The sequence below is a fragment of the Amia ocellicauda genome, unplaced genomic scaffold (genome assembly GCF_036373705.1).
Source record: "Amia ocellicauda isolate fAmiCal2 unplaced genomic scaffold, fAmiCal2.hap1 HAP1_SCAFFOLD_61, whole genome shotgun sequence".
NCBI lineage: Eukaryota > Metazoa > Chordata > Actinopteri > Amiiformes > Amiidae > Amia > Amia ocellicauda.
The window spans coordinates 36,916-59,408 of NW_027102991.1; the positions used below are offsets into that span (position 1 = coordinate 36,916).

General features: G+C 43.6%; 8 non-coding genes and 31 pseudogenes across 8 annotated transcripts; all 39 read right to left on the reverse strand.

Annotated features, from left to right (window-relative positions):
* Positions 1-5,929: 5,929 nt before the first annotated feature.
* On the reverse strand, positions 5,930-6,044 carry LOC136739597 (U5 spliceosomal RNA). Its single transcript, XR_010812921.1, has one exon. It is a non-coding gene; the product is annotated as a U5 spliceosomal RNA (small nuclear RNA).
* A 3,458-nt stretch (positions 6,045-9,502) lies between these two features.
* Positions 9,503-9,621, reverse strand: LOC136739570 (uncharacterized; annotated as a pseudogene).
* A 205-nt stretch (positions 9,622-9,826) lies between these two features.
* LOC136739428 (uncharacterized) lies at positions 9,827-9,945 on the reverse strand (annotated as a pseudogene).
* Positions 9,946-10,148: 203 nt separating this feature from the next.
* LOC136739552 (uncharacterized) lies at positions 10,149-10,267 on the reverse strand (annotated as a pseudogene).
* Positions 10,268-10,481: 214 nt separating this feature from the next.
* LOC136739510 (uncharacterized) lies at positions 10,482-10,600 on the reverse strand (annotated as a pseudogene).
* Positions 10,601-10,820: 220 nt separating this feature from the next.
* LOC136739498 (uncharacterized) lies at positions 10,821-10,939 on the reverse strand (annotated as a pseudogene).
* A 215-nt stretch (positions 10,940-11,154) lies between these two features.
* On the reverse strand, positions 11,155-11,273 carry LOC136739444 (uncharacterized; annotated as a pseudogene).
* A 223-nt stretch (positions 11,274-11,496) lies between these two features.
* On the reverse strand, positions 11,497-11,615 carry LOC136739437 (uncharacterized; annotated as a pseudogene).
* A 214-nt stretch (positions 11,616-11,829) lies between these two features.
* On the reverse strand, positions 11,830-11,948 carry LOC136739513 (uncharacterized; annotated as a pseudogene).
* Positions 11,949-12,157: 209 nt separating this feature from the next.
* LOC136739471 (uncharacterized) lies at positions 12,158-12,276 on the reverse strand (annotated as a pseudogene).
* A 216-nt stretch (positions 12,277-12,492) lies between these two features.
* LOC136739522 (5S ribosomal RNA) lies at positions 12,493-12,611 on the reverse strand. Its single transcript, XR_010812906.1, has one exon. It is a non-coding gene; the product is annotated as a 5S ribosomal RNA (ribosomal RNA).
* A 215-nt stretch (positions 12,612-12,826) lies between these two features.
* On the reverse strand, positions 12,827-12,945 carry LOC136739575 (uncharacterized; annotated as a pseudogene).
* A 216-nt stretch (positions 12,946-13,161) lies between these two features.
* LOC136739416 (uncharacterized) lies at positions 13,162-13,279 on the reverse strand (annotated as a pseudogene).
* Positions 13,280-13,500: 221 nt separating this feature from the next.
* LOC136739447 (uncharacterized) lies at positions 13,501-13,619 on the reverse strand (annotated as a pseudogene).
* A 221-nt stretch (positions 13,620-13,840) lies between these two features.
* Positions 13,841-13,959, reverse strand: LOC136739525 (uncharacterized; annotated as a pseudogene).
* Positions 13,960-14,513: 554 nt separating this feature from the next.
* LOC136739409 (5S ribosomal RNA) lies at positions 14,514-14,631 on the reverse strand. The gene has a single exon (XR_010812894.1). It is a non-coding gene; the product is annotated as a 5S ribosomal RNA (ribosomal RNA).
* Positions 14,632-14,841: 210 nt separating this feature from the next.
* LOC136739526 (uncharacterized) lies at positions 14,842-14,960 on the reverse strand (annotated as a pseudogene).
* Positions 14,961-15,181: 221 nt separating this feature from the next.
* LOC136739534 (5S ribosomal RNA) lies at positions 15,182-15,300 on the reverse strand. The gene has a single exon (XR_010812907.1). It is a non-coding gene; the product is annotated as a 5S ribosomal RNA (ribosomal RNA).
* Positions 15,301-15,525: 225 nt separating this feature from the next.
* LOC136739410 (uncharacterized) lies at positions 15,526-15,643 on the reverse strand (annotated as a pseudogene).
* A 219-nt stretch (positions 15,644-15,862) lies between these two features.
* Positions 15,863-15,981, reverse strand: LOC136739401 (5S ribosomal RNA). The gene has a single exon (XR_010812886.1). It is a non-coding gene; the product is annotated as a 5S ribosomal RNA (ribosomal RNA).
* A 221-nt stretch (positions 15,982-16,202) lies between these two features.
* On the reverse strand, positions 16,203-16,321 carry LOC136739568 (uncharacterized; annotated as a pseudogene).
* A 215-nt stretch (positions 16,322-16,536) lies between these two features.
* LOC136739496 (uncharacterized) lies at positions 16,537-16,655 on the reverse strand (annotated as a pseudogene).
* Positions 16,656-16,879: 224 nt separating this feature from the next.
* On the reverse strand, positions 16,880-16,998 carry LOC136739531 (uncharacterized; annotated as a pseudogene).
* A 212-nt stretch (positions 16,999-17,210) lies between these two features.
* Positions 17,211-17,329, reverse strand: LOC136739429 (5S ribosomal RNA). The gene has a single exon (XR_010812897.1). It is a non-coding gene; the product is annotated as a 5S ribosomal RNA (ribosomal RNA).
* A 220-nt stretch (positions 17,330-17,549) lies between these two features.
* On the reverse strand, positions 17,550-17,668 carry LOC136739576 (uncharacterized; annotated as a pseudogene).
* A 215-nt stretch (positions 17,669-17,883) lies between these two features.
* LOC136739619 (5S ribosomal RNA) lies at positions 17,884-18,001 on the reverse strand. The gene has a single exon (XR_010812942.1). It is a non-coding gene; the product is annotated as a 5S ribosomal RNA (ribosomal RNA).
* Positions 18,002-18,220: 219 nt separating this feature from the next.
* Positions 18,221-18,340, reverse strand: LOC136739445 (uncharacterized; annotated as a pseudogene).
* A 221-nt stretch (positions 18,341-18,561) lies between these two features.
* On the reverse strand, positions 18,562-18,680 carry LOC136739586 (uncharacterized; annotated as a pseudogene).
* Positions 18,681-18,895: 215 nt separating this feature from the next.
* Positions 18,896-19,014, reverse strand: LOC136739490 (uncharacterized; annotated as a pseudogene).
* Positions 19,015-19,238: 224 nt separating this feature from the next.
* LOC136739532 (uncharacterized) lies at positions 19,239-19,357 on the reverse strand (annotated as a pseudogene).
* Positions 19,358-19,568: 211 nt separating this feature from the next.
* Positions 19,569-19,687, reverse strand: LOC136739441 (5S ribosomal RNA). The gene has a single exon (XR_010812898.1). It is a non-coding gene; the product is annotated as a 5S ribosomal RNA (ribosomal RNA).
* Positions 19,688-19,907: 220 nt separating this feature from the next.
* On the reverse strand, positions 19,908-20,026 carry LOC136739411 (uncharacterized; annotated as a pseudogene).
* Positions 20,027-20,247: 221 nt separating this feature from the next.
* Positions 20,248-20,367, reverse strand: LOC136739446 (uncharacterized; annotated as a pseudogene).
* Positions 20,368-20,588: 221 nt separating this feature from the next.
* On the reverse strand, positions 20,589-20,707 carry LOC136739587 (uncharacterized; annotated as a pseudogene).
* Positions 20,708-20,922: 215 nt separating this feature from the next.
* LOC136739454 (uncharacterized) lies at positions 20,923-21,041 on the reverse strand (annotated as a pseudogene).
* A 220-nt stretch (positions 21,042-21,261) lies between these two features.
* Positions 21,262-21,380, reverse strand: LOC136739418 (uncharacterized; annotated as a pseudogene).
* A 215-nt stretch (positions 21,381-21,595) lies between these two features.
* LOC136739577 (uncharacterized) lies at positions 21,596-21,714 on the reverse strand (annotated as a pseudogene).
* Positions 21,715-21,928: 214 nt separating this feature from the next.
* Positions 21,929-22,047, reverse strand: LOC136739564 (uncharacterized; annotated as a pseudogene).
* Positions 22,048-22,259: 212 nt separating this feature from the next.
* Positions 22,260-22,378, reverse strand: LOC136739533 (uncharacterized; annotated as a pseudogene).
* Positions 22,379-22,493: the final 115 nt, after the last annotated feature.

Consider the following 22,493-nt stretch of genomic DNA (forward strand, 5'->3'; position numbering starts at 1 on the left):
GGCTTACCATGTAAGCCAACCATTCGAACCCAGGTCCCTACCAACTATTATAGACATAGTGAAGGTCAGGTGCCTGAATAACACCTGAATTCCCAGTCACCTCCCTCTGTTAATCAACTTCCACCTATTGGTTACCGTCAGTAACCATACTCAATACTGAGTAATACCAATTGTTTTTTTGTTTTAATGTACTTGTGTTATAATATGTAACCTGTATATGTGCTAGTATAGGATTGTCAATTTGATTGGAATACATTCTGCTTAAATAATGAACTATTAGTTTGTTTTCTTTGATTTCTCGGGGTCATGAATGGTGAAGTCCACTGTTGAATTCTGTTACATAACTTTGAGATAAATGCTTAACGTCTTATTTTGTCTTGAAGGGGATAACGTCCTAGTCGACCTCAGTCCCATTCAAGAAAGGGGGTATGTAGCGTTATGTTGGGTGTATTTGGATAAGAGTATTTGGGCTCTGAGCTGAAGCACGGATCTAAAGAAGACCTCTCCCCCCCAAAGTTATCAGATTTCCTTAGCTCATCAGCTTGGAACTGGTTTGCATCAAAGTGACAGTTTTGGGGAGGATGGCACCGAGAAGAGGCCAAATAGTTTGTTATTCTGCTATGAGATGTCTGGAGAAAGGGGCCTGTAGGTGATAAAAACTCTTTGAAGTGGATGAGAGCCGAAATCCCGACATAGAGCTACGAACCCAGGCCAACCGGCATTTCCAAAAGATGGCATGGATTGACATCAGTCATAAATCAAGCCCCCCTCCAATAGGACACTGGGGGCTGAAACCGAAATCCAATCTCAAGAACTCAGGAACCAATCACCTATTGATCTGACAGACTATAAAGGACAAACACGGCCTTTCTTTCTCTCTCTCTCTCACCTGAACCAGTAACTCGCTGCCACAGCTCAACCTGTAGCTCTGTTGCCCGAACCGGAACCAGAAACCAACCAAGTCTTTGCCGGCAACAGAAGAGTTAAACTGGGAGAAGGAGATTGAGCCGTACAAAGAATTCTTTTAAAGGACTTTATTAAATAAAGAACTTTACAGACTGCGCTGCCCGCCTGTGCCCACCTGATCAGTGGAGTTTTACAGCTGGACAAATGACTAAGTCGACTGAATACGAAAGTGTCAGTCATTTAAATAGCTATTTGAGTTTTAAGAAACTTGACCCTTGGAACAAACAGGGCCTTGCTTTCCTCAAAGACTTTGTCTTCAAGTAACTACGGTGGAACCCTGCTTACAAAGAAGATTTTGTGCACAACCTTGGAGCCTTCAAACCAGTGGAAAATCTGTTTGGAAACGACTCTACTTTCGCGAAACCCCAACTTCCAGGTGCATCGACTGAGTGGAAGTTCTTGGACAAAGCCGAACCGGACTGCCTTTGTTCCAAACCACACGGACCTCGTGCCGTGTGCTGTTATCTGAGCCCGAAGCCAGAGAGGCCTCTCTGCGACGAAGTTCAGATAAGTTTAACAGTTTGGAGTTCATGATTCATGACATTTGAGAAATCAATTAGAAATGTTAATCTGTGATTCATAACTCTAGAATGTGTAATATCATTTAGTTTTCTTAAATATAAATGTGTGTTGCATTAAACTGTTTTGTTGATAATTTTAGAAATAAAATCTGTCAACGCCGAGAAATATCTTCTCATTCCTGTTTAACTGTTTAGTCTGAAATTGACACAAGTTAATAGACACCAGATTATAGGTGGCCCTGCCTATCCTTAATCATTGAATAATAATCAGTTAAGGGAAATTGTGGTAACAAGTAATGATAGGATCTTTCTCTCCACCTAAACGTTAATGAGACTGATATATACACTCACCTAAAGGATTATTAGGAACACCTGTTCAATTTCTCATTAATGCAATTATCTAACCAACCAATCACATGGCTGTTGCTTCAATGCATTTAGGGGTGTGGTCCTGGTCAAGACAATCTCCTGAACTCCAAACTGAATGTCTAAATGGGAAAGAAAGGTGATTTAAGCAATTTTGAGCGTGGCATGGTTGTTGGTGCCAGACGGGCCGGTCTGAGTATTTCACAATCTGCTCAGTTACTGGGATTTTCACGCACAACCATTTCTAGGGTTTACAAAGAATGGTGTGAAAAGGGAAAAACATCCAGTATGCGGCAGTCCTGTGGGCGAAAATGCCTTGTTGATGCTAGAGGTCAGAGGACAATGGGCCGACTGATTCAAGCTGATAGAAGAGCAACTTTGACTGAAATAACCACTCGTTACAACCGAGGTATGCAGCAAAACATTTGTGAAGCCACAACACGTACAACCTTAAGCCGGATGGGCTACAACAGCAGAAGACCCCACCGGGTACCACTCATCTCCACTACAAATAGGAAAAAGAGGCTACAATTTGCACAAGCTCACCAAAATTGGACAGTTGAAGACTGGAAAAATGTTGCCTGGTCTGATGAGTCTCGATTTCTGTTGAGACATTCAGATGGTAGAGTCAGAATTTGGCGTAAACAGAATGAGAACATGGATCCATCATGCCTTGTTACCACTGTGCAGGCTGGTGGTGGTGGTGTAATGGTGTGGGGGATGTTTTCTTGGCACACTTTAGGCCCCTTAGTGCCAATTGGGCATCGTTTAAATGCCACGGCCTACCTGAGCATTGTTTCTGACCATGTCCATCCCTTTATGACCACCATGTACCCATCCTCTGATGGCTACTTCCAGCAGGATAATGCACCATGTCACAAAGGCCGAATCATTTCAAATTGGTTTCTTGAACATGACAATGAGTTCACTGTACTAAACTGGCCCCCACAGTCACCAGATCTCAACCCAATAGAGCATCTTTGGGATGTGGTGGAACGGGAGCTTCGTGCCCTGGATGTGCATCCCACAAATCTCCATCAACTGCAAGATGCTATCCTATCAATATGGGCCAACATTTCTAAAGAATGCTTTCAGCACCTTGTTGAATCAATGCCACGTAGAATTAAGGCAGTTCTGAAGGCGAAAGGGGGTCAAACACAGTATTAGTATGGTGTTCCTAATAATCCTTTAGGTGAGTGTATATAACGAGAAGTTACCTGACATAAATACTAACCTGCGTAGTTATTTAATGTCTGACTAATAATACTAACAAGAGACTCACCTTCATCTTACTAACTGGTATTGTAGTCAATGTGTTTATAACCTCTTTTGTTTAACGATTTGTGTTATCATATGCGATCCCATGGTCTTTGATTTGGTCACGGAAGTGATTTGTCTTTGATTTGTTGATCTAGAGTTGAATTTTAATTAGTTTTTCCCTTTTGTATAATTAGTGTAGTGCTACATTTAGTCTTTGTTTTGAATAAATTTGACAATTTATATCTTTGGAATTGGTGTCTGCGTCCAATTATTACAGAAATTGAGTTCTACAAGATTCCAGGATTCGTGATAAGGTGATACTATAAATTCACTTCTTTAATTGAAATTTATAAGAGTACCACTCGAGTATAAAGTACTACATATCCCATCTGTTACAGTTTTTTTTCTTCTTCTGAAACTGCAAGCGCACTACATAAAGTTTGGCAAATGAAGAAATTTGGATGATGAGTTTACAATCTTATAAACAGTATTTAAGTAAACCTAGATATGCAATTCCAAAAAGAACAGCATCGAGATGGAGAAACAGGATACAAAAATAATAATACAATGTTTATACTTTTTGTATTTTAATTACAGTATGTAATTATTGCCTTTTGATTTACATTTACAGAAAAAGAACGGCGGCAAACGTGGACTACCCAACAAGAAGCAACAAAGTTACTAAAATATCAGATTCTCAGGTAAGCTTCATGCAGCCATACATGTATAATTATAAAATCAATCCAAAAAATAGACCTTGTTTACCCTACAACTGATTTGAGTGTTAATTCTATTTAAGATATAAAAAAATATTTTGTTTTCTGAACTAATAATCTGTGAACATTCTATTATCTCTATAATTTTAATTAATACATTTATTTTATTATTGGTGGAACATTATATTTTTCAGCTCAGATGATTTCACGTACCATCAATTTTTCTGTTAATAAATGTGCAAAAACAAATCAGATGGATAGGCCCCTACATATGAACATTAAGTTAAAGGCCTAGAGTGAGTGTTCTTCACTTCCAGTCATGGCGGGCCACAATCCAGCTCTTTGTAACTCATCAACAACCAAAGACCTGGGAAAAGGGTTAAATGGCTTCAGTTAAGCCAATTAGGTAATTAAGAGCTCAACTGGAAAAAAAACAGCAGGCATAGGGGTACTTTAGGACCACAGTCACTGATATAACCTACAATGTTGTTGTAATGAAAATCAGCAGACAGTGGGCCTCCTCCAGGACTAAGGTTGAGAAGCACTGGTCTTGAAGACCACAATAACAATCGACCTCAAGGGCTAGGGATATTCGAGGTGATGCTAAACCAGTCCTGAATGTTTAAATATAATGTTATTTTCTTGTAGTGTGCCGTTGCTGTTAATGCAACCAGTTATATTGAGCCATCAAATACAGAAGCTGACGAAAGACATCAACATGTAAATTTAGTTGTAAATTTAAAGTGTGTGTGAAAAGTATTTTGTATATGGAGATTAACCCATAGTTTCACAGATAAATTGTGGACCAGTGATATTCAGGATCTTCAAAACAAGTCCTGAATGCTCAAACTTAACACTTCTTTTTTTAGAGTGTCGTTGCTGTCAATCCAGCCAGTGATGTGGAGCCATCAGATACAGAAGCTGATGAAAAACAACATGTAAATTTCCTAAATTAATATGGTGCATCAAAATACTTATTTAGCACTTTCAACTGTTTCTTTGTGATTCCTAAAATTACTTTACAGGCTGGGGCTGGGGGAAGACACTGCGCCCGCCTGGAGAAGCCTGTACAAGCCCCCCTCAATAAGAGAGCTGGCAATCTGCAGTGGAGGGTGTTACACACCATTATTGCTGTCAATTCTTTTATTACTGTTCTTAACCCTGCTGTGTCCGACGCCTGCCCATTCTGTGCTCAGAGAGAGACCGTGTTTCACTGTTTCAGCACTTGCTCTCGGTTGTCACCCATTTTTAGTCTTTTAACTCGTCTTTTTACTGATCTTAACCTGATTTTTAACACAAAGGTTTTTATTTTAGGGGCGCGATACACCAGAAGGACCAAACATGTGGACCAGCTGGTAAACTTCTTGCTGGGCCAGGCTAAAATGGCCGTCTATAAGACTAGGAAGAACAGAGTGTGTGGGGAGGGCAGTGAGGATGCAGTGAGAGTGTTTGCCATGCTGGTCAAGTGCAGAGTCAGACTAGAGTTTAACTATTACAGGCTGATGAATGATTTGGAGAGTTTTGAACAGGTCTGGTGTATTAATGATGCCCTTTGTGAATTGTATGACGGGGAGTTGGTTTTTATTATGTAATTCATTTATAGGGTTTAGTATTTGATGGTTGTTTTGTTGTGTGTATTGGGTTGCTTTCTTTAAAAGTGTACAGATCAGTGGCGGAGTTAATGCTTGTTGGGGGGAGACAAACAAAGGGGAACACTATTTTTTATTTATTTATTTATTTTCATTTGTATGAATTATTGCGTGTTGCAAACAGGCAATGAAGTCTGATAAAAGTCAAAAAGTCTCTCTCTCTCTCACACACACACACACAGCCAGCAAGACACACAGAGCCAGCCAGCTCAGCGATGACATCACAAACATCTCTCTCAGGTGACTCCTATGACATCACAGAGCACGTACATTCCGTTGCTTGCCGTCTGTCAACCACTCAGTCACTGCCAGCCAGACTGGCTGGCTGACTGGATGGTGGGGCTGCTTGCTGCTGCTGCGTACCTTAGCAAGCTTATTTGCTTGACCGGCCTTCCTCCTCCGCCCACATGCCCACCTATGTCCGATCTGCTGTTCACCTGGATCACAGCTCCGCCCCAACAAGGCAGAGCCTCCCAAGAATGGTACAAACTCACCCACGATCCCCTCCACGGAAAGCTATAGCAAAAGGCAAAAGCATTATACGTAATGAAGAGGAACCCGAGTCCAAGACGCATCCGACCAGCCATACATATTTGTGTGTATTAAAGATCACATTTTATTACATTTAGATTTTCTGTACTTTATTACATCTTTTTGTGATTTTTAAATGTATTGTTTCTTTTCCTTATATATGTATGTATGTATGTATGTATGTGTGTGTGTGTCTGTGTGAAAGTGTATGTGTTTGTGTGGGTGTGACAGTGTGTATGAGTGTCTGTCTGTCATGTAACTCGCACATCTGTGAGGGCACCATTTTTGCAGAAAGAGATGTACACATTTTGGAGCAACATATGCTGCCATCCAGACATCGTCTTTTCCAGGGACATCCCTGCATTTTTCAGCAGGATGACGCCAAACCACATTCTGCCCAGATTTCAAGCGCATGGTTGCATAGGCAGAGAGTGCGGGTGCTAGCATGGCCTGCCTGCAGTCCTGACCTGTCTCCGAATTGAGAATGTGTGGCGCACTATGAAGTGCAAATTAAGACAACGAAGGCCCTGTGCAGTTGCGCAGCTGAGGAAATGCATAATGGATGAATGGGTGGAAATCCCACTTGCTAAACTTAACCAAGTGGTGTCTTCAGTGCCCAAGTGCTTAATAAGTGTTATTAAAAGAAAAGGTGATGTTACATAGTGGTAAACAGTCGACTGTCCCAACTTTCTTGGTTTCTTTTCACTGCTAATAAGATGCTGTAGAGTGAGTTAGTTATATTGCTTTCAGGAGCTCTAATCGTATTGATGAGTTCATGCAGCATTTGTAATTGAATTTCAAAAAGAAATCCTTGCTGTCTGGCCTGTGTGTATGAGATGTACTCTGTCAATCTTTGGCTAACAACTGAAACATTGGTAGAACAGAAATGGCAACATAAAAAAGAAAAGTACATTTTAAAAGAGCACATTAAATAGGATGAATATACAGTTTTTTACAATCACTTTGTCACTAATTTCAGAACCTTGATGTCATTTTTCAAAACTCTAGACACAAAACTCAAAACGGTCATCACTTGTAACACAGGCTGTCCAATGTTCAAAACATTGCATTGTGCATTCATATCTTTAAAGAAACCTTGCACTTGCAGACTTGTTGGTTCAAATAATTCATTTATCATGAAATACCATAGTAACATTTATTTAGATCACCCACACAGAAGATACCGATAGTTTCACTGTGTAGTTGTTCGTACAATCATTAAATATTGTAGTACAAAATATGTGATACATGTTTCATTATGGTACTACACATAAATACATCACTGTAAAAGGACTAGTAGAGAGAATACTACAGACACAGTGGAATCATTGAACAAAATCTGAAATGTATTGATGCAATACAATCAAATCACACCATAGGTTTCTTTGAAGCCATGCAACAATAATTAGCTACAAAAAAGAACAAAACTACAGTAAAATGTCAACTGCAGTGTTCCTCACCTGGCTTAGTGTAAAACAAAGGATTGATTACTGTACTTCTGAATTTCCATCAGCCCTGTGTTCAGGTTCAGGTTCTCACAACCATTTTTCACAAGAGGCACCTTGAAACTGAACATACCTGAACATACTCAGTCATCAGCTGCTTCACTCTGTCTGCATTTCTTTCAAAAGGCACACTATACTCTGTGCTACACATTGGTATGCAGTATACAGTCATTTGACAATTGAGAGTAGCCTAATGTTTAGTGCATGCTGAAGACTTGCCGCTTCTCAGTACGGAAATTTCTGATGATTGAGGCCACAGTTGATCCTGAGTTGATTCTGAGGTTTGATTGAATCATTGTAGCTGCCTCAGTCATGGTCATGCCATGATTTACAACATGCTCTACAACTATTTCTCGGATTTCACTGGACACTATTTGCTGTTGCTGCCGCTGTCTGGTCCGTGGCCTTGTCCTCTACCACGTTCCCCCAACACCTCTCAAATGAGGCCCATGGCTGCCTCTCTGGTGAGGCCTAAGCCCTCCTCTATGACGAGGCCCACGACCACCTCTCAGAAGGGGTGCATGTCCCCTTCCATTCCTTTGACCACCACGTCTTCCTCCTCCCACTGCTTGACCTCTATTGTGACCTGGATGACTTGCCGGCTCCATGTTATCACTGTGTTGCTGGGGTGGATAGCACTCATTTCACTCGATTCTCGTACCACAATGTGAAATCAATCATCAATAACCAGTTGGCAGTATTGGAAAAGCAATTACAAGGGCCTGCATACATACAGTAATGTCAAATCTGATGTGGAAGAACAATCATCTTCAACCAGGTTGGAGCGTTAGTTGCAATGCCTTTAATATACGCAGCGTGGAGAGGAACAGTGACTCAAGTAGATCCCAAAGTCGCTCTGCCTTCATTTTAACAGTCAGAGCTTTTATACACAAAAATCAAAGAGCTGGTTATAATCAGAAAGTCATTACTATGTTATCTTAAAAGTTAGCTAAGCAGAATTTATATCATTATAGGACAGAGTTCATAGATCAACACATGGATTAGGGAGCAGGCACTTCAATCATACTGTTTGACATTGTCTCCAAGATTCTCATCGTAAATAACAAACAGAAATCAAACTACCTTCTGGCCTGACCTTCTAGCTTGACCTTATCTTTCTTAAGTATACAAGAGAGAAAAACAGGTATTAGACAAAAAATTTCTAACTTTCCTTCCACACTGCAAACATGGTGTGGAAAAGTGCTACATGATGATGAATGATGATGAAATATTACATCCATAGATAATGTAGTCCAACTGGTTCATGCTCCTCGTTTATTGATGTCAATGGATCTCATTATCCTGAAACTTTCATGATCGAAACATGGAATACTGTTTGTCAGTTTCCATAAAACTATGCATTAAGAGTAATGCAACAGTCACTTATCATTTTGAGCAGCTGTATCAATTGATAGTTAGATCTTTGTAATGAAATGAATAGACAGTGATCTCAGATGTAATGTGTGAATTGCATTTTGAAATGGTAATACTTTGATGTTAAGTTGTGTCATTTTAGTTCAATGAACAAATGATCTGAGGTTGATGTGTATTGTATCCAAGCAATTGTAAAAAAGTGTTAGAGTTTTGAAAAATGTGCATTTTGATCATCGGGTGTGAGTTTAGTGTCTAGAGTTTTGAAAAATGACATCAAGGTTCTGAAATGAGTGCCAAAGTGATTGTAAAAAAGTGTAATATCAGGGGACAGTGGCTATTAGTGATCTGGCCTTCCGTGGCCTCTGTATTAATGTAACAGGTCACATTGTATGTGTACACTGATACTTGATAGTATAATATAGTACAAGTAAAAAACATACATAGGTATCATAGAAGTATTTTGCAGAAATGATTATGGATAGTTATCAAAATGGAGAGGAAATGCTAAATCCAGTCTCCCCAGGCTGAGCTTCTATTGCTACACCTGCTAAGTGGCTGCTGGTATTAAGTAAGAGTATTAAGAGCTACGATGAAGTTACCCAGGAGACGTAAAAAGCTTGCAGTACCTAGTTTTTCCAGGAGGTCACCAATCCAAATACTGACCAGGTCCTGCCACGTTTTGCTTCCTAGATCTGACAAGATCGGGCGCGTTCAGGACGGTGTGGCCGCAAGCCAAAAAGCCTGGCTGCATGATATCTCTTAAAGGCTGGCGGGTATTGACGGAACTTCCAGCAAAAAAAAGAAAAATGGAGGGAAAAATACCAGTGCAGCAAATGGTGTTGAAAGTAGCCGGGTACGTGTACAAATCCTCAATTATAACACCTCCAGACAGAAAGAGAGTATTAAGAGCTACAATGAAGTTACTCAGGAGACTAAAAAGCTTGCAGCACCAGGTATTTCCAGGAGGTCTCCCATCCAAGTACTGACCAGGCCCTGCCCCGTTTAGCTTCCGAGATCTGACAAGATCGGGCACGTTCAGGTCAGTGTGGCCGCAAGCCTAGAGAGCTGGCTGCATGATGTCTCTTAAAGGCTGGAGGGTATTGACGGAACTTCCGGCAAAAAGAAAAATGGAGGGAAAAATATCAGTGCAGCAAAGGGTGTTGAAAGTAGCCGGGTATGTGTACAATTCTTCAATTATTTCTCCTCTAGCCTGAAAGAGAGTATTACGAGCTACGATGAAGTTACCCAAGAGACGTATAAAGCTTGCAGCACCTGGTATTTCCAGGAGGTCACCCATCCAAGTACTGACCAGGACCTGCCCCGTTCAGCTTACGCGATCTGACGAGATCGAGCGCGTTCAGGACGGTGTGGACACAAGCCGAGAGGCCTGGCTGCATGATGTCTCTTAATGGTTGGCGGGTATTGACGGAACTTCCAGCAAAAAAAAAAAAAAAAGAAAAACGGAGGGAAAAATATCAGTGCAGGAAAGGGTGTTGAAAGTAGCCAGGTACGTGTACAATACTTCAATTATATCTCCTCCAGACAGAAAGAGAGTATTAAGAGCTACGATAAAGTTACCCAGGAGACGTAAAAAGCTTGCAGCACCTGGTATTTCCAGGAGGTCAACAATCCAAGTACTGACCAGGCCCTGCCCCGTTTAGCTTCCGAGATCTGACGAGATTGGGGGCGTTTAGGACGGTGTGGCCGCAAGCCAAGAGGCCTGGCTGCATGATGTCTCTTAAAGGCTGGCGGGTATTGACGGAACTTCTAGCAAAAAAAAAAAAAAAAAAAATAGAAAAATGGAGGGAAAAATATCAGTGCAGGAAAGGGTGTTGAAAGTAGCCGGGTACATGTACAATTCTTCAATTATATCTCCTCCAGACTGAAAGAGAGTATTAAGAGCTACAATGAAGTTACCCAGGAGACGTAAAAAGCTTGCAGCACCTGGTATTTCCAGGAGGTCACCCATCCAAGTACTGAACAGGCCCTGCCCCGTTTATCTTCCGGGATCTGATGAGATCGGTCGCGCTCAGGACGGTGTGGTCGCAAGCAAGAGGCCTGGCTGCATGATGTCTCTTAAAGGCTGGAGGGTATTGACGGAACTTCCAGCAAAATAAAAAAGAAAAAAGAAAAATGGAAGGAAAAATATCACTGCAGCAAAGAGTGGTGAAAGTAGCCGGGTACGTGTACAATACTTCAATTATATCTCCTCCAGACAGAAAGAGAGTATTTAGAGCTACGATGAAGTTACCCAAGTGACGATAAAAGCTTGCAGCACCTGGTATTTCCAGGAGGTCACCCGTCCAAGTACTGACCAGGCCCTGCCCCGTTCAGCTTCCGAGATCTGACAAGATCGGGCACGTTCAGGACGGTGTGGCCGCAAGCCGAGAGGCCTGGCTGCATGATGTCTCTTAAAGGCTGGCGGGTATTGACGGAACTTCCAGCAGAAAAAATAAATAATAATAAAAATAAAAAAATTGATGGAAAAATATCAGTGCAGCAAAGGGTGTTGACAGTAGCTGGGTACGTGTACAATACTTCAATTATATCTCCTCCAGACAGAAAGAGAGTATTAAGAGCTACGATAAAGTTACCCAGGAGACGTAAAAGCTTGCAGCACCAGGTATTTCCAGGAGGTCTCCCATCCAAGTACTGACCAGGTCCTGCCCCGTTTAGCTTTCAAGATCTTACGAGATCGGGCGCGTTCAGGACGGTGTGGCCACAAGCCGAGAGGCCTGGCTGCATGATGTCTCTTAAAGGTTGGCGGGTATTGACGGAACTTCCAGCAAAAAAAAAAAAAAAAAGAAAAATGGATGGAAAAATATCAGTGCAGCAAAGGATGTTGACAGTAGCTGGGTACGTGTACAATACTTCAATTATATCTACTCCAGACAGATAGAGAGTATTAAGAGCTACGATAAAGTTACCCAGGATACGTAAAAGCTTGCAGCACGAGGTATTTCCAGGAGGTCTCACATTCATGTACTGACCAGGTCCTGCCCCGTTTAGCTTCCGAGATCTGACGAGATCGGGCGCGTTCAGGATGGTGTGGCCGCAAGCCGAGATGCCTGCTGCATGATGTCTCTTAAAGGCTGGCGGGTATTGACGGAACTGCCAGCAAAAAAAAAAAAGAAAAATAGAGGGAAATATACCAGTGCAGCAAAGGGTGTTGAAAGTAGCCGGGTACGTGTACAATTCTTCAATTATATCTCCTGGAGACAGAAAGAGAGTATTAAGAGCTACGATGCAGTTACCCAGGAGACGTAAAAAGCTTGCAGCACCTGGTATTTCCAGGAGGTCACACATCCAAGTACTGACCAGGCCCTGCCCCGTTTAGCTTCCGAAATCTGATATGATCGGGCGCGTTCAGGACGGTGTGACTACAAGCCAAGAGGCCTGGCTGCATGATGTCTCTTATTGGTTGGCGGGTATTGACGGAACTTCCAGCAAAAAAAAAAAAAAAAAAGAAAAATGGATGGAAAAATATCAGTGCAGCAAAGGGTGTTGACAGTAGCTGGGTACGTGTACAATACTTCAATTATATCTCCTCCAGACAGATAGAGAGTATTAAGAGCTACGATGAAGTTACCCAGGAGACGTAAACAGCTTGCAGCACCTGGTATTTCTAGGAGGTCTCCCATCCAAGTACTGACCAGGCCCTGCCCCGTTTAGCTTCCGAGATCTGACGAGATCGGGCGCATTCAGGACGGTGTGGCCACAAGCCGAAAGGCCTGGCTAAATGATGTCTCTTAAAGGTTGGCGGGTATTGTCGGAACTTCCAGGAAAAAAAAAAAAAAAAAAAAAAAATGGATGGAAAAATATCAGTGCAGCAAAGGGTGTTGACAGTAGCTGGGTACGTGTACAATACTTCAATTATATCTCCTCCAGACAGATAGAGAGTATTAAGAGCTACGATAAAGTTACCCAGGAGACGTAAAAGCTTGCAGCACCTGGTATTTCCAGGAGGTCTCACATTCAAGTACTGACCAGGTCCTGCCCCGTTTAGCTTCCGAGATCTGACGATATCATGCGCATTCAGGACGGTGTGGCCGAAAGCCAAGAGGCCCGGCTGCATGATGTCTCTTTAAGGCTGGCGGGTATTGACGGAACTTCCAGCAAAAAAAAAAAGAAAAAAGAAAAATGGAGGGAAAAATATCAGTGCAGCAAAGGGTTTTGAAAGTAGCCGGGTACGTGTACAATTCTTCAATAATATCTCCTACAGACTGAAAGAGAGTATTAAGAGCTATGATGAAGTTACCCAGGAGACGTAAAAAGCTTGCAGCACCTGGTATTTCCAGGAGGTCACCCATCCAAGTACTGACCAGGCCCTGCCCCGTTAGCTTCCGAGATCTGATTAGATCGGGCGCGTTCAGGACGGTGTGGCCGCAAGCCAAGAGGCCTGGCTGCATGATGTCTCTTAATGACTGGCGGGTATTGACGGAACTTCCAGCAAAAAAAAAAAAAAAAAAAAAATGGAAAATGGAGGGAAAAATATCAGTGCAGCAAAGGCTGTTGAAAGTAGCCGGGTACGTGTACAATAGTTCAATTATATCTCCTCCAGACAGATAGAGAGTATTAAGAGCTACGATGAAGTTTCCCAGGAGACGTAAAAAGCTTGCAGCACCAGGTATTTCCAGGAGGTCTCCCATCCAAGTACTGACCAGGTCCTGCCCCGTTTAGCTTCGGAGATCTTACGCGATCGGGCACATTCAGGACGGTGTGGCCGCAAGCCGAGAGGCCTGGCTGCATGATGTCTCTTAAAGGTTGGCGGGTATTGACGGAACTTCCAGCAAAATTAAAAAAAAAAAAAAAAAAGAAAAATGGATGGAAAAATATCAGTGCAGCAAAGGGTGTTGACAGTAGCTGGGTACGTGTACAATACTTCAATTATATCTCCTCCAGACAGATAGAGAGTATTAAGAGCTACGATAAAGTTACCCAGGAGACGTAAAAGCTAGCAGCACCAGGTACTTCCAGGAGGTCTCACATTCATGTACTGACCAGGTCCTGCCCCGTTTAGCTTCCGAGATCTGACGAGATCGGGCGCGTTCAGGACGGTGTGGCCACAAGCCGAAAGGCCTGGCTGCATGATGTCTCTTAAAGGTTGGCGGGTATTGACGGAACTTCCAGCAAAAAAAAAAAAAAAAAAAATAGAAAAATGGAGGGAAAAATTTCAGTGCAGGAAAGGGTGTTGAAAGTAGCCGGGTACGTGTACAATTCTTCAATTATATCTCCTGCAGACTGAGAGAGAGTATTAAGAGCTACGATAAAGTTACCCAGGAGACGTAAAAGCTTGCAGCACCTGGTATATCCAGGAGGTCTCACATTCAAGTACTGACCAGGTCCTGCCCCGTTTAGCTTCCGAGATCTGACGATATCATGCGCATTCAGGACGGTGTGGCCGAAAGCCAAGAGGCCCGGCTGCATGATGTCTCTTTAAGGCTGGCGGGTATTGACGGAACTTCCAGCAAAAAAAAAAAGAAAAAAGAAAAATAGAGGGAAAAATATCAGTGCAGCAAAGGGTTTTGAAAGTAGCCGGGTACGTGTACAATTCTTCAATAATATCTCCTACAGACTGAAAGAGAGTATTAAGAGCTATGATGAAGTTACCCAGGAGACGTAAAAAGCTTGCAGCACCTGGTATTTCCAGGAGGTCACCCATCCAAGTACTGACCAGGCCCTGCCCCGTTAGCTTCCGAGATCTGATAAGATCGGGCGCGTTCAGGACGGTGTGGCCGCAAGCCAAGAGGCCTGGCTGCATGATGTCTCTTAAAGACTGGCGGGTATTGACGGAACTGCCAGCAAAAAAAAAAAAAGAAAAATAGAGGGAAATATACCAGTGCAGCAAAGGGTGTTGACAGTAGCTGGGTACGTGTACAATACTTCAATTATATCTCCTCCAGACAGATAGAGAGTATTAAGAGCTACGATAAAGTTACCCAGGAGACGTAAAAGCTAGCAGCACCAGGTACTTCCAGGAGGTCTCACATTCATGTACTGACCAGGTCCTGCCCCGTTTAGCTTCCGAGATCTGACGAGATCGGGCGCGTTCAGGACGGTGTGGCCACAAGCCGAAAGGCCTGGCTGCATGATGTCTCTTAAAGGTTGGCGGGTATTGACGGAACTTCCAGCAAAAAAAAAAAAAAAAAAAAATAGAAAAATGGAGGGAAAAATATCAGTGCAGGAAAGGGTGTTGAAAGTAGCCGGGTACGTGTACAATTCTTCAATTATATCTCCTGGAGACAGAAAGAGAGTATTAAGAGCTACGATGAAGTTACCCAGGAGACGTAAAAAGCTTGCAGCACCTGGTATTTCTAGGAGGTCTCCCATCCAAGTACTGACCAGGCCCTGCCCCGTTTAGCTTCCGAGATCTGACGAGATCGGGCGCATTCAGGACGGTGTGGCCACAAGCCGAAAGGCCTGGCTGCATGATGTCTCTTAAAGGTTGGCGGGTATTGACGGAACTTCCAGCAAAAAAGAAAAAGAAAAAAAGAAAAAAGAAAAATGGATGGAAAAATATCAGTGCAGCAAAGGGTGTTGACAGTAGCTGGGTACGTGTACAATACTTCAATTATATCTCCTCCAGACAGATAGAGAGTATTAAGAGCTACGATAAAGTTACCCAGGAGACGTAAAAAACTTGCAGCACCTGGTATTTCCAGGAGGTCACCCATCCAAGTACTGACCAGGCCCTGCCCCGTTAGCTTCTGAGATCTGATGAGATCGGGCGCGTTCAGGGCGGTGTGGCCGCAAGCCAAGAGGCCTGGCTGCATGATGTCTCTTAAAGGCTGGCGGGTATTGACGGAACTTCCAGAAAAAAAAAAAAAAAAAAAAAAGGAAAATGGAGGGAAAAATATCAGTGCAGCAAAGGCTGTTGAAAGTAGCCGGGTACGTGTACAATACTTCAATTATATCTCCTCCAGACAGATAGAGAGTATTAAGAGCTACGATGAAGTTTCCCAGGAGACGTAAAAAGCTTGCAGCACCAGGTATTTCCAGGAGGTCTCCCATCCAAGTACTGACGAGGCCCTGCCCCGTTTAGCTTCCGAGATCTGACGAGATCGGGCGTGTTCAGGACGGTGTGGCCGCAAGCCAAGAGGCCGGGCTGCATGATGTCTCTTAAAGGCTGGCGGGTATTGACGGAACTTCCAGCAAAAAATAAAAAATAAATAAATAGAAAAATGGAGGGAAAAATATCAGTGCAGGACAGGGTGTTGAAAGTAGCCGGGTACATGTACAATTCTTCAATTATATCTCCTCCAGACTGAATGAGAGTATTAAGAGCTACGCTGAAGTTACCCAGGAGATGTAAAAAGCTTTCAGCACCTGGTATTTCCAGGAGGTCACCCATCCAATTACTGACCAGGCCCTGCCCAGTTTTTCTTCCGAGATCTGACGAGATCTTGCGTCTTCAGGACGGTGTGGCCTCAAGCCAAGAGGCCTGGCTGCATGATGTCTCTTAAAGGCTGGAGGGTATTGATGGAACTTCCAGGAATAAATAAAAGAAAAAAGAAAAATGGAGGGAAAAATATCAGTGCAGCAAAGCGTGTTGAAGGTAGCCGGGTACGTGTACAATTCTTCAATTATATCTCCTCCAGACAGATAGAGAGTATTAAGAGCTACGATAAAGTTACCCAGGAGACGTAAAAGCTTGCAGCACCAGGTATTTCCAGGAGGTCTCACATTCAAGTACTGACCAGGTCCTGCCCAGTTTAGCTTCCAAGATCTGACGAGATCGGGCGAGTTCAGGATGGTGTGGCCGCAAGCCGAGATGCCTGGCTGCATGATGTCTCTTAAAGGTTGGCGGGTATTGACGGAACTTCCAGCAATAAAAAAATATAAAAAAAGAAAAAAGAAAAATGGATGGAAAAATATCAGTGCAGCAAAGGGTGTTGACAGTAACTGGATACGTGTACAATACTTCAATTATATCTCCTCCAGACAGAGAGAGAGTATTAAGAGCTACGATAAAGTTACCCAGGAGACGTAAAAGCTTGCAGCACTAGGTATTTCCAGGAGGTCTCACATTCATGTACTGACCAGGTCCTGCCCCGTTTAGCTTCCGAGATCTCACGAGATCGGGCGCGTTCAGGATGGTGTGGCCGCAAGCCGAGATGCCTGGCTGCATGATGTCTCTTAAAGGCTGGCGGGTATTGACGGAACTGCCAGCAAAAAAAAAAAAAAGAAAAATAGAGGGAAATATACCAGTGCAGCAAAGGGTGTTGAAAGTAGCCGGGTACGTGTACAATTCTTCAATTATATCTCCTGGAGACAGAAAGAGAGTATTAAGAGCTACGATGAAGTTACCCAGGAGACGTAAAAAGCTTGCAGCACCTGGTATTTCTAGGAGGTCTCCCATCCAAGTACTGACCAGGCCCTGCCCCGTTTAGCTTCCGAGATCTGACGAGATCGGGCGCATTCAGGACGGTGTGGCCGCAAGCCGAAAGGCCTGGCTGCATGATGTCTCTTAAAAGTTGGCGGGTATTGACGGAACTTCCAGCAAAAAAAAAAAAAAAAAAAAATAGAAAAATGGAGGGAAAAATATCAGTGCAGGAAAGGGTGTTGAAAGTAGCCGGGTACGTGTACAATTCTTCAATAATATCTCCTGCAGACTGAAAGAGAGTATTAAGAGCTACGATAAAGTTACCCAGGAGACATAAAAGCTTGCAGCACCTGGTATTTCCAGGAGGTCTCACATTCAAGTACTGACCAGGTCCTGCCCCGTTTAGCTTCCGAGATCTGACGATATCATGCGCATTCAGGACGGTGTGGCCGAAAGCCGAGAGGACCGGCTGCATGATGTCTCTTTAAGGCTGGCGGGTATTGACGGAACTTCCAGCAAAAAAAAAAGAAAAAAGAAAAATGGAGGGAAAAATATCAGTGCAGCAAAGGGTTTTGAAAGTAGCCGGGTACGTGTACAATTCTTCAATAATATCTCCTACAGACTGAAAGAGAGTATTAAGAGTTATGATGAAGTTACCCAGGAGACGTAAAAAACTTGCAGCACCTGGTATTTCCAGGAGGTCACCCATCCAAGTACTGACCAGGCCCTGCCCCGTTAGCTTCCGAGATCTGATGAGATCGGGCGCGTTCAGGACGGTGTGGCCGCAAGCCAAGAGGCCTGGCTGCATGATGTCTCTTAAAGGCTGGCGGGTATTGACGGAACTTCCAGAAAAAAAAAAAAAAAAAAAAAAGGAAAATGGAGGGAAAAATATCAGTGCAGCAAAGGCTGTTGAAAGTAGCCGGGTACGTGTACAATACTTCAATTATATCTCCTCCAGACAGATAGAGAGTATTAAGAGCTACGATGAAGTTTCCCAGGAGACGTAAAAAGCTTGCAGCACCAGGTATTTCCAGTAGGTCTCCCATCCAAGTACTGACGAGGCCCTGCCCCGTTTAGCTTCCGAGATCTGACGAGATCGGGTTGTGTTCAGGACGGTGTGGCCGCAAGCCAAGAGGCCGGGCTGCATGATGTCTCTTAAAGGCTGGCGGGTATTGACGGAACTTCCAGCAAAAAATAAAAAATAAATAAATAGAAAAATGGAGGGAAAAATATCAGTGCAGGACAGGGTGTTGAAAGTAGCCGGGTACATGTACAATTCTTCAATTATATCTCCTCCAGACTGAATGAGAGTATTAAGAGCTACGCTGAAGTTACCCAGGAGATGTAAAAAGCTTTCAGCACCTGGTATTTCCAGGAGGTCACCCATCCAATTACTGACCAGGCCCTGCCCAGTTTTTCTTCCGAGATCTGACGAGATCTTGCGTCTTCAGGACGGTGTGGTCTCAAGCCAAGAGGCCTGGCTGCATGATGTCTCTTAAAGGCTGGAGGGTATTGATGGAACTTCCAGCAAAAAACAAAAGAAAAAAGAAAAATGGAGGGAAAAATATCAGTGCAGCAAAGCGTGTTGAAGGTAGCCGGGTACGTGTACAATTCTTCAATTATATCTCCTCCAGACAGATAGAGAGTATTAAGAGCTACGATAAAGTTACCCAGGAGACGTAAAAGCTTGCAGCACCAGGTATTTCCAGGAGGTCTCACATTCAAGTACTGACCAGGTCCTGCCCCGTTTAGCTTCCGAGATCTGACGAGATCGGGCACGTTCAGGACGGTGTGTCCGCAAGCCGAGATGTCTGGCTGCATGATGTCTCTTAAAGGCTGGCGGGTATTGACGGAATTTCCAGCAATAAAAAAATATAAAAAAAGAAAAAAGAAAAATGGATGGAAAAATATCAGTGCAGCAAAGGGTGTTGACAGTAACTGGATACGTGTACAATACTTCAATTATATCTCCTCCAGACAGAGAGAGAGTATTAAGAGCTACGATAAAGTTACCCAGGAGACGTAAAAGCTTGCAGCACTAGGTATTTCCAGGAGGTCTCACATTCATGTACTGACCAGGTCCTGCCCCGTTTAGCTTCCGAGATCTCACGAGATCGGGCGCGTTCAGGATGGTGTGGCCGCAAGCCGAGATGCCTGGCTGCATGATGTCTCTTAAAGGCTGGCGGGTATTGACGGAACTGCCAGCAAAAAAAAAAAAAGAAAAATAGAGGGAAATATACCAGTGCAGCAAAGGGTGTTGAAAGTAGCCGGGTACGTGTACAATTCTTCAATTATATCTCCTGGAGACAGAAAGAGAGTATTAAGAGCTACGATGAAGTTACCCAAGAGACGTAAAAAGCTTGCAGCACCTGGTATTTCTAGGAGGTCTCCCATCCAAGTACTGACCAGGCCCTGCCCCGTTTAGCTTCCGAGATCTGACGAGATCGGGCGCATTCAGGACGGTGTGGCCGCAAGCCGAAAGGCCTGGCTGCATGATGTCTCTTAACAGTTGGCGGGTATTGACGGAACTTCCAGCAAAAAAAAAAAAAAAAAAAAATAGAAAAATGGAGGGAAAAATATCAGTGCAGGAAAGGGTGTTGAAAGTAGCCGGGTACGTGTACAATTCTTCAATTATATCTCCTGCAGACTGAAAGAGAGTATTAAGAGTTATGATGAAGTTACCCAGGAGACGTAAAAGCTTGCAGCACCTGGTATTTCCAGGAGGTCTCACATTCAAGTACTGACCAGGTCCTGCCCCGTTTAGCTTCCGAGATCTGATGAGATCGGGCGCGTTCAGGACGGTGTGGCCGCAAGCCAAGAGGCCTGGCTGCATGATGTCTCTTAAAGGCTGGCGGGTATTGACGGAACTTCCAGAAAAAAAAAAAAAAAAAAAAAAAAGGAAAATGGAGGGAAAAATATCAGTGCAGCAAAGGCTGTTGAAAGTAGCCGGGTACGTGTACAATACTTCAATTATATCTCCTCCAGACAGATAGAGAGTATTAAGAGCTACGATGAAGTTTCCCAGGAGACGTAAAAAGCTTGCAGCACCAGGTATTTCCAGTAGGTCTCCCATCCAAGTACTGACGAGGCCCTGCCCCGTTTAGCTTCCGAGATCTGACGAGATCGGGTTGTGTTCAGGACGGTGTGGCCGCAAGCCAAGAGGCCGGGCTGCATGATGTCTCTTAAAGGCTGGCGGGTATTGACGGAACTTCCAGCAAAAAATAAAAAATAAATAAATAGAAAAATGGAGGGAAAAATATCAGTGCAGGACAGGGTGTTGAAAGTAGCCGGGTACATGTACAATTCTTCAATTATATCTCCTCCAGACTGAATGAGAGTATTAAGAGCTACGCTGAAGTTACCCAGGAGATGTAAAAAGCTTTCAGCACCTGGTATTTCCAGGAGGTCACCCATCCAATTACTGACCAGGCCCTGCCCAGTTTTTCTTCCGAGATCTGACGAGATCTTGCGTCTTCAGGACGGTGTGGTCTCAAGCCAAGAGGCCTGGCTGCATGATGTCTCTTAAAGGTTGGCGGGTATTGACGGAACTTCCAGCAAAAAAAAAAAAAAAAAAGAAAAATGGATGGAAAAATATCAGTGCAGCAAAGGGTGTTGACAGTAGCTGGGTACGTGTACAATACTTCAATTATATCTCCTCCAGACAGATAGAGAGTATTAAGAGCTACGATAAAGTTACCCAGGAGACGTAAAAGCTTGCAGCACCAGGTATTTCCAGGAGGTCTCACATTCATGTACTGACCAGGTCCTGCCCCGTTTAGCTTCCGAGATCTGACGAGATCGGGCGCGTTCAGGACGGTGTGGCCGCAAGCCGAGATGTCTGGCTGCATGATGTCTCTTAAAGGCTGGCGGGTATTGACGGAATTTACAGCAAAAAAAAAAAAAAAAAAAATAGAAAAATGGAGGGAAAAATATCAGTGCAGGAAAGGGTGTTGAAAGTAGCCGGGTACGTGTACAATTCTTCAATTATATCTCCTGGAGACAGAAAGAGAGTATTAAGAGCTACGATGAAGTTACCCAGGAGACGTAAAAGGCTTGCAGCACCTGGTATTTCTAGGAGGTCTCCCATCCAAGTACTGACCAGGCCCTGCCCCGTTTAGCTTCCGAGATCTGATGAGATCCGGTGCATTCAGGACAGTGTGGCCGCAATCCAAGAGGCCTGGCTGCATGATGTCTCTTAAAGGTTGGCGGGTATTGACTGAACTTCCAGCAAAAAAAAAAAAAAAAAAGAAAAATGGATGGAAAAATATCAGTGCAGCAAAGGGTGTTTACAGTAGCTGGGTACGTGTACAATACTTCAATTATATCTCCTCCAGACAGATAGAGAGTATTAAGAGCTACGATAAAGTTACCCAGGAGACGTAAAAGCTTGCAGCACTAGGTATTTCCAGGAGGTCTCACATTCATGTACTGACCAGGTCCTGCCTCGTTTAGCTTCCGAGATCTCACGAGATCAAGCGCGTTCAGGATGGTGTGGCCGCAAGCCGAGAGGACCGGCTGCATGATGTCTCTTTAAGGCTGGCGGGTATTGACGGAACTTCCAGCAAAAAAAAAAGAAAAAAGAAAAATGGAGGGAAAAATATCAGTGCAGCAAAGGGTTTTGAAAGTAGCCGGGTACGTGTACAATTCTTCAATTATATCTCCTCCAGACAGATAGAGAGTATTAAGAGCTACGATAAAGTTACCCAGGAGACGTAAAAGCTTGCAGCACCAGGTATTTCCAGGAGGTCTCACATTCATGTACCGACCAGGTACTGCCCCGTTTAGCTTCCAAGATCTGACGAGATCGGGCGAGTTCAGGATGTCGTGGCCGCAAGCCGAGACGCCTGGCTGCATGATGTCTCTTAAAGGCTGGCGGGTATTGACGGAATTTCCAGCAAAAAAAAAAAATAGAAAAATGGAGGGAAAAATATCAGTGCAGGAAAGGGTGTTGAAAGTAGCCGGGTACGTGTACAATTCTTCAATTATATCTCCTGGAGACAGAAAGAGAGTATTAAGAGCTACGATGAAGTTACCCAGGAGACGTAAAAAGCTTGCAGCACCTGGTATTTCTAGGAGGTCAGCCATCCAAGTACTGACCAGGCCCTGCCCCGTTTAGCTTCCGAGATCTGACGAGATCTTGCGTCTTCAGGATGGTGTGGCCTCAAGCCAAGAGGCCTGGCTGCATGATGTCTCTTAAAGGCTGGAGGGTATTGATGGAACTTCCAGCAAAAAACAAAAGAAAAAAGAAAAATGGAGGGAAAAATATCAGTGCAGCAATGCGT